Source organism: Rhinatrema bivittatum, chromosome 5, assembly GCF_901001135.1.
Source record: "Rhinatrema bivittatum chromosome 5, aRhiBiv1.1, whole genome shotgun sequence".
Taxonomy (NCBI): Eukaryota; Metazoa; Chordata; class Amphibia; order Gymnophiona; family Rhinatrematidae; genus Rhinatrema; species Rhinatrema bivittatum.
The window spans coordinates 84,001,730-84,013,953 of record NC_042619.1 but is presented as its reverse complement, the minus strand read 5'-3'; positions in this window follow the sequence as shown (position 1 = coordinate 84,013,953).

Genomic DNA, 12,224 nt, shown 5'->3' with positions numbered 1-12,224 from the left:
ATTTCCATGTGTAAATGCTTAAAATTAGGGGCACACGTACACATGCTAAATGTGGTGTTTTTTTTTATAATGCTTGTGCACACGATATAAAATTCAAGCACATTTGTGCTCGCACCCACATATGTATGTATATGGGCACGAGCGTGCTCGTTTTCAAGTTACCGTCTTATTGTATCTGAATGTAACTCACCTTGAGCTACTAATGAAAAGGAGTGAGCTAAATAAAAATCTTAGATGTGTTATTTTCTATGGAAAAAGCAGTTGCAAGTAACTGTGAGTCCTTTTTCCCCAGTGAAGTTTTCATAGGGAAAATGGGCACATATTTTCGCTTTGAGAACTGGTGCCAAGCTTGCAGGTATAAAGTACCTGTGGATGTTGCATCAATGTGAGAAGTTTCAAAATCGTGTCCATACGGTTTCTCAGAAGCTGGAAATATTCAGCTACCAACAAGGGTGATATCTAATTTATTATTTGTAGTGTATTTAGCTCACACCTTTTCATTGATAGCTCAAGGCAATATGTATTCAGGTGCAGTTAAGTACCCATTTAATTTTTTTTAACCAACTAGAAACCCTGTATGTTCACCCTAGCCCTATGTGATTGCTTAAAACATTTACCAGTATAATTCCACTGGGGATTCCTTGTTCAGCATACTCAAAAAGGGCTGGATTTTAAAACTCCTACGAGCGCCGGGCCAATTTTCAAAGGCCCGGCCACACGTGTAAACCCCCGGGATGTGTGTAAGTCCTGGGGTTGCTGAAAGGGGCTGTCCGGGAGCGGGACAGGGCAGTCTGGGGTAAGGGTGGGGCTAGAGGTGCCCAGCACAGCAGCCATTTGCTGCTGTGCCAGGGAATCGCATGCCAGCAGGCGCAAAAGGTAGGTTAAAGCTATGGGGGGGGGTTAGGGCTAGGGGGCAGAAAGGTTAGGGGAAGGGAGAGGAAGGTTAGTATAGGGGGTAGGGAAGTTCCCTCCCAGGCCGCTCCTAAATTGGAGCAGACTGAGAGGGAATTGTGGAAGGCTGCGGGTGACGGCACACGCAGGTTGCATAAATGTGCACCCCTATGCACGTGCTGACCCCTGATTTTATAACGTGTCCATGTGTGCGCACACGTGCAAGTTTTTAAAACCTACCCCAAAATGTTCAACATCTAGTTCATACTGTTCTAGTGTCCAATGCTAATGAAAGATTAGCAGTAATTTCCTGCTTATGCTGACATTATTTACCACAAAGCAATTTAAGGGAAAAGGAAAAGAAAATCTCAGTCATGGCTTGCTGAATGAATAGGAAAATATGAAAAGAAATCCTCCAAGAAAAAAAGATTTTCCTCTCTGAGACCTTGGTGTTCCTTCCAATATCATCAACCTGCCATTAACGGAGAGCAAGCTACTACAGATGTCTTCTAAATACTTAAAATCCTGACACACCCTTAGGTGAGCACCCAGGGCCAAAACCAAAACTGAATAGTGGTGCTGGGAGAGGTTACGCCAGCAAAAAAAAAAAAAGAGAAAACTCATCAGCTATGGTCCTTTGACCTAATCTTTAGCAGAAGTCTTCCCTAAATGACATAGAGGTCTACATTCAGCCACCATCTGGCTACCTAATTTAGCTGGATCGGCTAATTTGGCTGAGATATTAAGCAGTGCAGCCATGCTGCTAAATATATTCAACTATTCTGAAGTTAGCCAGGTAAACTTTTCCAGCTAACTTTAGGACAACTGAATAGCAATCCTAAGCTTATCCTGCAGACTGAAAATCGGCTCTTATCCGGCTGAGTTAGCCAGATAAGTAGCTCTAACTTGGAACACCCTCATCCTACCCCTCACTTACCAAGCTAACTGTTTAGCTCAATAAACGGTTTATCGACTACGTGGTGGCTGCTGAAAGCGGCTGAATATTCGAGCAGCTCCACTTAACCAGATAAGTCATAACGTTAACCTGATAAGTGGCATTGAATATTGATCTCATAATATCTACAAAAGAGCCAACTGCCTTGGCTCCATCCTACTGAATGTGGCTAAAATGCAGGATCCTATAAAAAAAAAAGGAGAGGGCGCTATAACGCGGCTGACCAAGATGGATGCTTGAACATAGAGCTCCTCCCCTCCGACTGCTTATATTATCCCTTTTCAATACTCACAGTGTGATTTTTTCGACATTATTTCAATTAACCTGTTATACAATTCTCCTGTATGGTGTGAAATGCAACATGACAAATTTAAAACAATTCTCTGTCAGCAAGCATGCCACAGATATCCTTGCCGATGGGAGCGGGCAGGCCGTAGATTACTCAGGCGGGCTGGATACTGAAGGTGCCTCTTCCGTGTCCTGTTAAGTTCGAGATCAAGAGATTTACCTTCTAGAGAAGAGATGCGGGAATGGTTCTTGGCGCTCAGGGCTGATATGAAGCAGGTCAAGCTAGATCTTTTGGCCTCTATTTCAGAGGTGCGAGAAGGCATCGCGGCCCTCGGTACAAGTGTTGATGAGCTCGATACACAGGTAGACAGTCATGCCGATACTATCAATATTCTGCTGGCACAACAGCAATCAGCACAAGCCAAATATGCGTTCCTGGCAGAAAAACTGGAGGACTTAGAAAACCACTCTTGGCAGTGTAATTTATGGATCAGAGGAGTACCGGAAGACGCAGCTCATAGCAATACCGGAGCTGTCGTGGAAAAAATCTGCACCTTTATACTCATCTCACGTGCTGCGGGGCATTCCTCTCCAAAATGCTCCTCTCTGCCCGTCAAAATTGAGAGAGCCCACAGAGCTCTTTGCCCTAAACCGGACCACCAGGCAAGAGACATAAATCTATGTCTGCATAGCTTTCCTCAACAGACCCTCATTTATGAAACAACGAGAAAGCAATCTGAATGGCTTCGGGAGGGATAACACCATCACCATCTTCAATGATCGTGTGCCTTCTACGCTTTGCAAGCACTTCAAACTGAGGGACGTGACACGATCTCTTCGGGAAGAACATATTCGCTACAGGTGGACTTTCCCCTTTGGTTTATAGTTTGTGCTTAAGGGAATCTCCTATCATATGAAAGCTGTTTTGGAAGCTGTAGAAGCCTTTAAGCAAGCAAACCAGCTTGTTGCGGATTCCAGTTCAGTTTTTGTCTTCATGCTTCTGGTATGCGGTTTGGTCTCTTTATTCTTTGTTAGCTGAGGGTCAGCACATGTGATTGAGGTGAGGTATTCTGCTGGCGTGTAGTTTCTGTGTAGGGCTCTATAGCAGCCTGGCTTAGTCCGTTTTCCTAATAGGAGGTGTATTGGTGTCTTAAGGCCTGGTGTAATATTTTCAGTGTTGCCTTTTAAGTAAGGTGTTTACTGTTTGAGTACTGGAAATTGGTGCTGTTTTGGTGTGGGATGTTTACTATTTACGCAATTTCTGTTCAGACAGAATACATATCTTTTCCTTGTGTCATTATTAACAATAAAAATAATACTGGGCCCTTGTTTTTTCTTTCTGCCGTGAATTGTAATGAGCAGTGTGTCACAGATGTGAGCGTGTCAGGAGTGTCACGATAGGAAAAAGGTTGAGAACCATTGCTATAGACCAATTTCATTAATTAATTTAGATTTGAAGATTTTGGTCAGAGTATTAGCTATGTGTTTAAATAATTTCATGCTTATTTTGGTCCATAATGACCAAGTTGGCTTTATTCCCAATCAACTGGCAGCAGACGATGTTCGTAAAATTGTCAACCTTCTTTGGTGGGTGTGAAAGGAATAGGTACCCACTATATTATTATCTATTGACGCTGAGAAAGCTTTTGCTTTGGTGCACTGGTCCTTTTTATTTAAGAGCCTGGAAAAGATGCAATTTAGTCCATGTTTTCTCCAATGGACTGGGAAGTTATATGAATCACCACAGCCAGAGTTAGGGTTAACAGAGGATATGGGGCCTGCTTTGAGATTGGGCGCAGGACAAGACAGTCATAATTTGGTGCATATCTTAGTGGCAATAAGGAGGAAGATGGAGGGCTGGCAACTAGGAGGGAAAGACAGGATGACTGTTCCTGTTTTGGTTTTTTTTTTAGAGGCAGTGGAAGATGGGGCTATCAGAGAAGCTGATGATTTGAACATTTGCTGCACCTGGCAGGAAGGGATGCCTTGGGACTGGGAGACAAGGGACATGGCAGCTTAGTCCTAAAAGAAACTGATGAAGAGGTGCAGGAGAATAGCAGGGCATTTTTGCTGGAGCATGAAGGGTGGGCAGCAGCTCTGTGAAAAACAGGAAGCAGTGAGGGTGCTTCTGCACCGGCATATTCAGGATATAGGCACCAAGTGAAATTCTACCTATCTGATGCAGCAGATTTCATGAGCTGTCCCTGGAAATCAAGAAAGATGTGGGTTGCCCTTTGTGGCATCAAGACTGCTTTCAAATAATGCAGATGGTACAAGTCGTGAAACCCTTTAAGGATAGATCTAAGTTCAAAAAAGTCACCCTGAATAAGGTCATCCTATAGTGCAGGGGTAATCAACTCCATCCTCAAAGCCCAAACAGGTCTGGGTTTCAGGATTTGCATGTACTGCTGCCATTATGCAAATATATGTCATACATATTCATTTTGGCTATCATGAAACCCAGGCCTGTTTGTGGCTCTTGAGGATTGAAGTTGGTCACCCTTGCTATATTGAGTATCCTGGAAGAGAAATTAGAGGGTCTCCAGTAAGAAAAGGAACTAAAACTTGAGGTATTGGTGCTTATGGATTCCTTGCAACTGGAAAACAGCAGGAATGTGATATCATTTGAAATGAAATAGTAAATTATCAATGAGATTTCCTATTTTGTTTCTTTTCATTTTCAAAATGGAATAAAAAGAAACTAACAAAATTTCATTAATTTTGTTTTAAAAATTAACTGCTGCATCCAAATAAATAAATAAACAACTTCAGGTCCTGTTCCTGGTCCCTCTCCTTGCCCACTAAACCTTAAGCAAAGGACCTCCCTTTGCTCTTAGAGACCCTCCCATCCCTCCCCCATTTCAGCACTTACCCCTTCGCAGGTCTTCTGGGGGCAGGAGCAATATTCAGTCACTACTGCCCTGCTGCTCTGGTTTTTCACAATAGTTGTTGATCAACCCAAGGCCAGCGCCATTATGTTCTACAACAAAATCAGGAGGAGGGGGATACTTTTGCTTTATTTTGTTATTTATTTTTATTTTTAAATTTTGTTTTGGAATAAACAAGAAATGAAGCATAAAAAATGGAAAACAAAACTAAATGAAAACTTTTCATGTGCACACCCCTAGAAAATAGGCTGAAACCTTTTGCCCAGTTGGATCCTTACATGCAAGCTACACTATGTGACCCACAGGTGAAAGAGAAGCTTCCCTCTAGTCTTTCACTGGAAGGAGACACTGGTGGCTAGAGTGCAGAAATGAGAATTCCGAGGCGCAGGGGCAGGGGGATTACAGCAAAGGAAAGTGGACATCCCATATAGTATTGTCAACATAAGCAGCACCCTGTTAGCTATCTCCATCCTACTAACACCACTCCCGACTCCCCACCCGCCATGGCCACCAAAGAACAGGTGTTTCTGACACAAGCTATAGCTACAGGGGTTCGCAGCAACGAGCCACTGTAGGGTGCAGCCTGTGTAAGGTGAAGCATATAGGGAAAAATAACCCAAGCTGAGGTTACACGATATTAAGTTCCATATTAGGAGTTACCACCCAGGAAAAAGATTTAGGTGTCAGAGTAGACAATACATCGAAATCATCGGCTCAATGTGCTGCAGTGGTCAGAAAAGCAAACAATGTTAGGAATTATTAGGAAGGGAATGGTAAATAAAACAAAAATGTCATAAATCCTCTGTATTGCTCCATGGTGGGCAATTGCTCTACTGTGTGCAATTCTGGTTGACGCATCTCAAAAAAGATATAGTTGCACTGAAGAATGTACAGAGAAGGGCAATCAAAAAGATAAAGGGCACGTAACAGTTCCCCTCTGAGGAAAAGCTAAAGAGGTTAGGGCTGTTCAGTTTGGAGAAGAGATGGCTGAGGTGGGGATATGATAAAGGTCTATAAAATCATGAGAGATTAGAACAAGTAAATGTGGATCGGTTATTTACTCTTTCAGATAATAGAACTAGGAGGCATTCCATGAAGTTAGCAAGTAGAATATTTAAAACAAATCAGGGAAAATTCTTTTTCACTCAATGCACAATTAAGCTTTGGAATTTGTTTCCAGATGATGTATTTAGGGCATTTAGTGTAGCTGGGTTTAAAAAAGATTTGGATACATTCCTAGAGGAGAAGTCCATAAAAGGAAAATTGGTTATTACCTGCTAATTTTCATTCCTGAAGTACTACAGATCAATCCAGACAAGTGGGTTTTGCATCCCTACCAGAAGATGGAGGCATAGAACCAAAGACATGAGACACTGCTACATAACCGAGAATGCTACCTGCAGTCCCTCAGTATTGACCTCTTCCCAAGCCAGATTAGAGATCAACCACCCCTGCGATTGTGTAAATGAGGGGAAAATACTTAATCTGAACGATAGAAAACCCCTGAACAGAGCATAATCACTTTCAGTTCAAGGGAGAACAAAACAACCAGGCCATCCTCTAATGGTTCTGAATATCTACAACCTGACAGTTCTTCCCAGAAAGTGTGACACAAGACAGACTTGCCACAACGGTCTTGAATAAAAAATACATAAGGATGGGTCTCTGGACTGATCTATGGTACTTCAGGAACAAAACTTAGCAGGTAACAACCAATTTTCCTTTCCTTTTCATACTGCAAATCAGTCCAGATAAGCGGGATGTACCAAAGCAACCCTACACTGCAAAAGACCCCCACGCAACACATTTTCACAAAAGGATGCTTCACCTGGAGCCTGAACATCCAACTGGTAATGACAAGAAAAAGTGTGTAAAGACGACCATATTGCCGCTCTACAAATCTCCTGCAGCGAAACCAACTGACACTCAGCCCAAGAAGCTGCCTGTGCGCTAGTAGAGTGTGCATGCAATCCATCCAGAATTCTCCTTCCTTTGTAAATATAGGCCGAGATAATCACTTCCTTCAGCATAATCACTTTCAGTCCAAGGGAGAACAAAACAACCAGGCCATCCTCTAATGGCTCTGAATATGTACAACCTGACAGTTCTTCCCTTTTCTGCACCTCCAAATAACACAAACAAATGATCCAATCGCCAAAAAGTGTTGGTGACTTTTAAATAATGCAACAGTATCCAACAAACATCCAAGAGATGGAGCTCCCTGGACTCCGATGATTCCACGGACCATTTCGGGAAAGCAGGAAGTTCTACCATATGATTCAGATGGAAGGAAGAAACCACCTTAGAAAGGAATGAGGTAACAGTACGCAACAACACTCCCTCATCCGAGATTCTCAGAAAAGGTTTCCTACAGGATAAAGCCTGCAGCTCCAAAATTCTTTGAGCTGAACATATCACCACCAGAAAAACTACCTTCAGAGTGAGGTCCTTCAATGATGCCTTCTTCAATGGCTCAAATGGAGGTCCACAAAGCACCTGCAAGACTAAGTTCAGCCTCCACGCCGGATACATCCTATGCCCCAGTAGATGCAGATGCTTGACCCCCTTCAGAAACCTAACCACATCCAGATATGAGGCCAATGAACTCCCTCGGAGCTTGCCTCTGAGACAACCAAAAGCTGCCACCTGGACCTGCAGAGAATTGTAAGTGAAGCCCTTGGAAAGGCCATGTTGCAGAAAGGCCAACACCTGTGGAATATCCACCCGCAATGGGTCAAAACCTTCCCCCACACACCAGTTGTTGAACACTCTCCACACCCGGATATACGCCATACATATGGCCGGCCTCCTAGCTTGAAGCAAAGTGGAAATCACTGGCTCCAAGTAACCCTTCAATCGCAAATGTCTCTTCTCAAAAGCCAAGCTGTGAGACAGAAGTGATCCTCCCAATCTGAGAAAATAGGACCTTGTCTTAACAACCCCTGTAAATGAGCCGTCAGCGGCCCATCATGGACGATGCAGACCCTCTGGTGTGACCAGAACCACTTGACCCGGATGTCTCTCGATGCATCATAACACCCGGTCTATTAGAGGCCATGGAGGGAACACATACAGAAGAATCCCTGAAGGCCAAGAAGAACCAGAGTGGCTCCAACCTCCTGCCTGCAACTGAAGAACCTTGCCACTTTGGCATTGCTCCTGAATACCATCAGATCCAAATCCCCATAATAAGAAATTCTCATATAATGTAAACTAGAGACAGAAATATATCTGTTGCTGGCCCAAAACTATGGAACTCCATGCCAGAGGATCTACGAACAATGTCAGACAAAAAGAAATTTAAAAGTGACTTGAAAACATGGCTATTCAAAAATGCCTACAGCTTGACATAAACCACCAGTTCCCCATGACCCAGTTAATCAAAACATGAACTGAGCAAAACCGTTCCCTCCCAACCCCATATATCCCAGTTCTGTTTCATTCTGTATGTCTGCCAAGGTAATACATCCTATAATTATGAATGTTGTCTGGTTTTCATTCTTGTATGTCTACCTATGTAACACATAGTATAATTATGAATGTTTAACCTATAAACCGTTGTGATCTTGTGATTCTCACTTGGAGCAATGGTATATAAAACATCTAAATAAAATAAATAAATAAAGATCGAAGGCTTCTACCGACAGCTCCAATTCTCCCGGGTCCAATTGTTGCCAACTGAGAAAGACCGCCTGCTCATTGTCCACTCCCGACACATGAGAAGCAGCTATCCCCTTCAAATGTAACTCCGCCCAGACAAAAAGTTCTTGAGCCTCCTGGGCCACTGCACAACTCTCTGTTCCCCCTGCCAATTGATGTATGCTACTATAATGGCATTGTCTGAAAACACTCTGACCATCTGACTCTGGATCAGCGAAAGGAACTCCTCCAATGCTCTGCACTCCGCCCTCATCTCCAAATGGTTGATCGACCATGCTGCTTCTGTTGGTGACCACAGACTTTGTGCTGACAGTCCCTGGCAGACCGCTCCCCAACCCTTGAGGCTGGCATCTGTGGTCATTACCACCCAACTCGGGATCTCCAGGTCTACACTCTTTTCCAAATTTGGCAAAAACAGCCACCATGAGAGACTGGACCTGGAGGCCCTCCCAGTAGCAGCAACCATCGATGAAATGCTGACAATGGATTCCACCGTGAGAACAGCGCCCCCCCTGCAGAGGATGCATGTGAGCAAAGGCCCAAGGCACCAAATCCAAGGTAGACGCCATTGACCCCAGCACCTGAAGATAAACCCAAGCCCTGGGGACTGCATCCACAGTAACTGTCCCACTGGTGCTTGCAACTTCTGAATCCTCTCGGAGGCGAGAAAAACTTTGCCAACACGGGTGTCGAACCTTGCTCCAGGTTCTTCAGTGTTTGGGTAGGGCACCAGGTGACTCTGCCCAATTGACCACCCAGCCCAAGGATTGCAACAGGTCCAGCACCCTCAAAACTAACTGTTGACATTCTTCTTCCAATTTTCCTCGAATCAACCAGTTGTCTAGGTGAGGATGAACCAGAATCCCCTCCTTCCGGAGAGCTGCCACCACCACTCCCATCACCTTCGTGAACATGTATGGCACTGTTGCTAGACTGAACGGGAGGGCCCAAAACTGGAAGTGTTTCCCAGGAACCACACATCTACCATCTGCTGGAGACAGAGAAATCCTGAGGGACTGCAGCTGGCACTCTTGGTTATGTAGCAGTGCCTCAGAATCTTTGGTTATCTGCCTCCATCTGCTGGTAGGGATGCAAAACCCACTTGTCTGGACTGATCAGAGGTACAAACAGGAACTGCTATGGCAACTTCTTATGTTTTTATGATAAATATTTCTCTTCCACCAACTCCCCCAGCAAAGGAGACCTCTGCACAAATTTCAGTCATGAGGTACTTGGAAAGCCCATCATGTACATAGCCACAGACCTATTAGCATATTGGACACACAAGGCCTCGCTCTGGCCAGATTTAGCCAAGGTGGCCCAGCACTGCCTATTCTACTCATCAACCAGTGTGCTTAGTGAATGTGTATTCTCAAAGGCAGGGGGTATCTCGAGGTCACATAATTCATGGCTGGCACCAGAATTGATGGAAAGGTTGGTCTTCCTAAAAATAAGCTTCTCTCTGCTAGGTTTCCCTAAATTTCCAAATAAGTGGTAGAAGGACTGAGTGCACAGCTACAGTGAACCAATGTTACCCACTTTTTATGCTCTGTGACTTGCTCTGTTGTTGTATCACTGTTGCTGCCTGGCCTTCTGCTGCTGATGCCCTGCCTGTTCCTCTCACCCTGCCTCTCTACTGGGGTGTTGTAACTCCATAAGCAAAACATTTCAAAAAAGAAAAACCTTCTCCTCCCACCCTGTCTCTCTTCTGGTTTAGCATGATGTGATGGTGTTCTGCCACTGTTACTGCCTGGCCTGCTCCTGCAGGTGTTCATGCCACTGTCTCTGCTGCTTTGTTTTCTCTCAGTGCTGTGGAGTATTAATGCCACTGTTGTTGATGCTCTTTACCCCTCTTTTGGTGCCTATGGAGTTTTGATGCCATTATTCCTCTTGCCTTACTCCTCACTGAAGGTCTTGAATTGTTGATACCATTGTGCTTACTGCCCTACTCCTCACTCTATGCCTTGGAGTGGTAATGCCTCTGTTTGGGCTGCTTTTCTCCATTACATTCCCTTGGGCTGTTCACGTCACTCTTGGCGCCACTTTGTCTAACTTGGTGTCTAGGAGTGCTTTTCCTTCTGCTGCTGATGCCTTTCCAAAAATTTCACTAACCTTGGATAGAAACCCCCACTTTCCTGTATGGAGATAACATGCATGGAGTAGCAGTTACAACCTTGAATACCTTAGTGAGCAGATTGGATGGACCATTTTGGACTTTGTCTGATGTCACTGACTGTGTTGTTAAATTGCTATGTAAAATAGGATCTATTGCTTCCCCCATTGACTTTAATAGAAAATGAATGACCAAATGACATGAATAAATTAATAATGTATTTGGCCCTGATCTGAATGAAATGAATCACCAAGACAAACTACACAAATGAATTGAAGCAAAATTTTTTTCTGTGCACATTCCAAATGAGAGTGTCTGTCTCTGAGTCATCAGCTACCTGTAATTGGAGGGTCAGTAAATTGAATTAATTAATACAGAGGAAATTAATTTTGCATATGCAATTATTTTCACTTCTAGATAGTGAGGTGTGTAATATATTAATTTATTCTAGCACTAAAAACCTCCTGCTAAGCATTCCAACAAAACTAGGTAATCACTGTGTTTTCAAAGCAAAAATAAATATAAAGAAAATAGTCACACTATAGAGGCGCAGTCTATATGTATTCCACACATTAAGAAAGGTGGAAGGAAGGCAAAACGATTACCGTCATGGTTAAAAGGTGAGGTGAAAGAGGCTATTTTAGCCAAAAAAACATCCTTCAAAAATTGGAAGAAGGATCCATCTGAAGAAAAAAGGATAAAACATAAGCATTGTCAAGTTAATTGTAACAGAGAAACGGAAAGAGTCAATCGTGATTTCCACTCACGAAAACTTTCATCCAAAAAGGAAACCTGTGAGCGGCATTCTAAGTTTAAAAAGGTTTCCTTTTTGGATGCAAGTTAAGTGCAAAACATTGATAAGACAGGCGAAGAGAGAATTTGAAATGAAGTTGGTCACAGAGGCAAAAACTCATAATAAAAACTTTTTAAATATATCCGAAGCAAGAAACCTGTGAGGGAGTCAGTTGGACAATTAGATGACCGATGGGTTAAAGGGGCTCTTAGGGAAGATAAGGCCATTGCAGAAAGACTAAATGAATTCTTTGATTCCGTGTTTACTAATGAGGATGTTGGGGAGATACCAGTTCCAGAGATGGTTTTCAGTGGTGAACTGAACGAAATCACTGTGAACCTGGAAGTTGTAGGCCAGATTGACAAACTAAAGAGTAGCAAATCACCTGGACCAGATGGTATGCATCCTAGGGTACTGAAGGAACTAAAAAATGAAATTTCTGATCTATTAATTAAAATTTATAAACTATCATTAAAATCATCTATTGTACCTGAAGCTAGAGGGTAGCCAAAGTAACCCCAATATTTAAAAAAGGCTCCGGGGCGATCCGGGTAACTGTAGACCAGTGAACCTGACTTCAGTGCCGGGAAAAATAGTGGAAACTATTCTCAAGATCAAAACTGTAGAGCATACAGA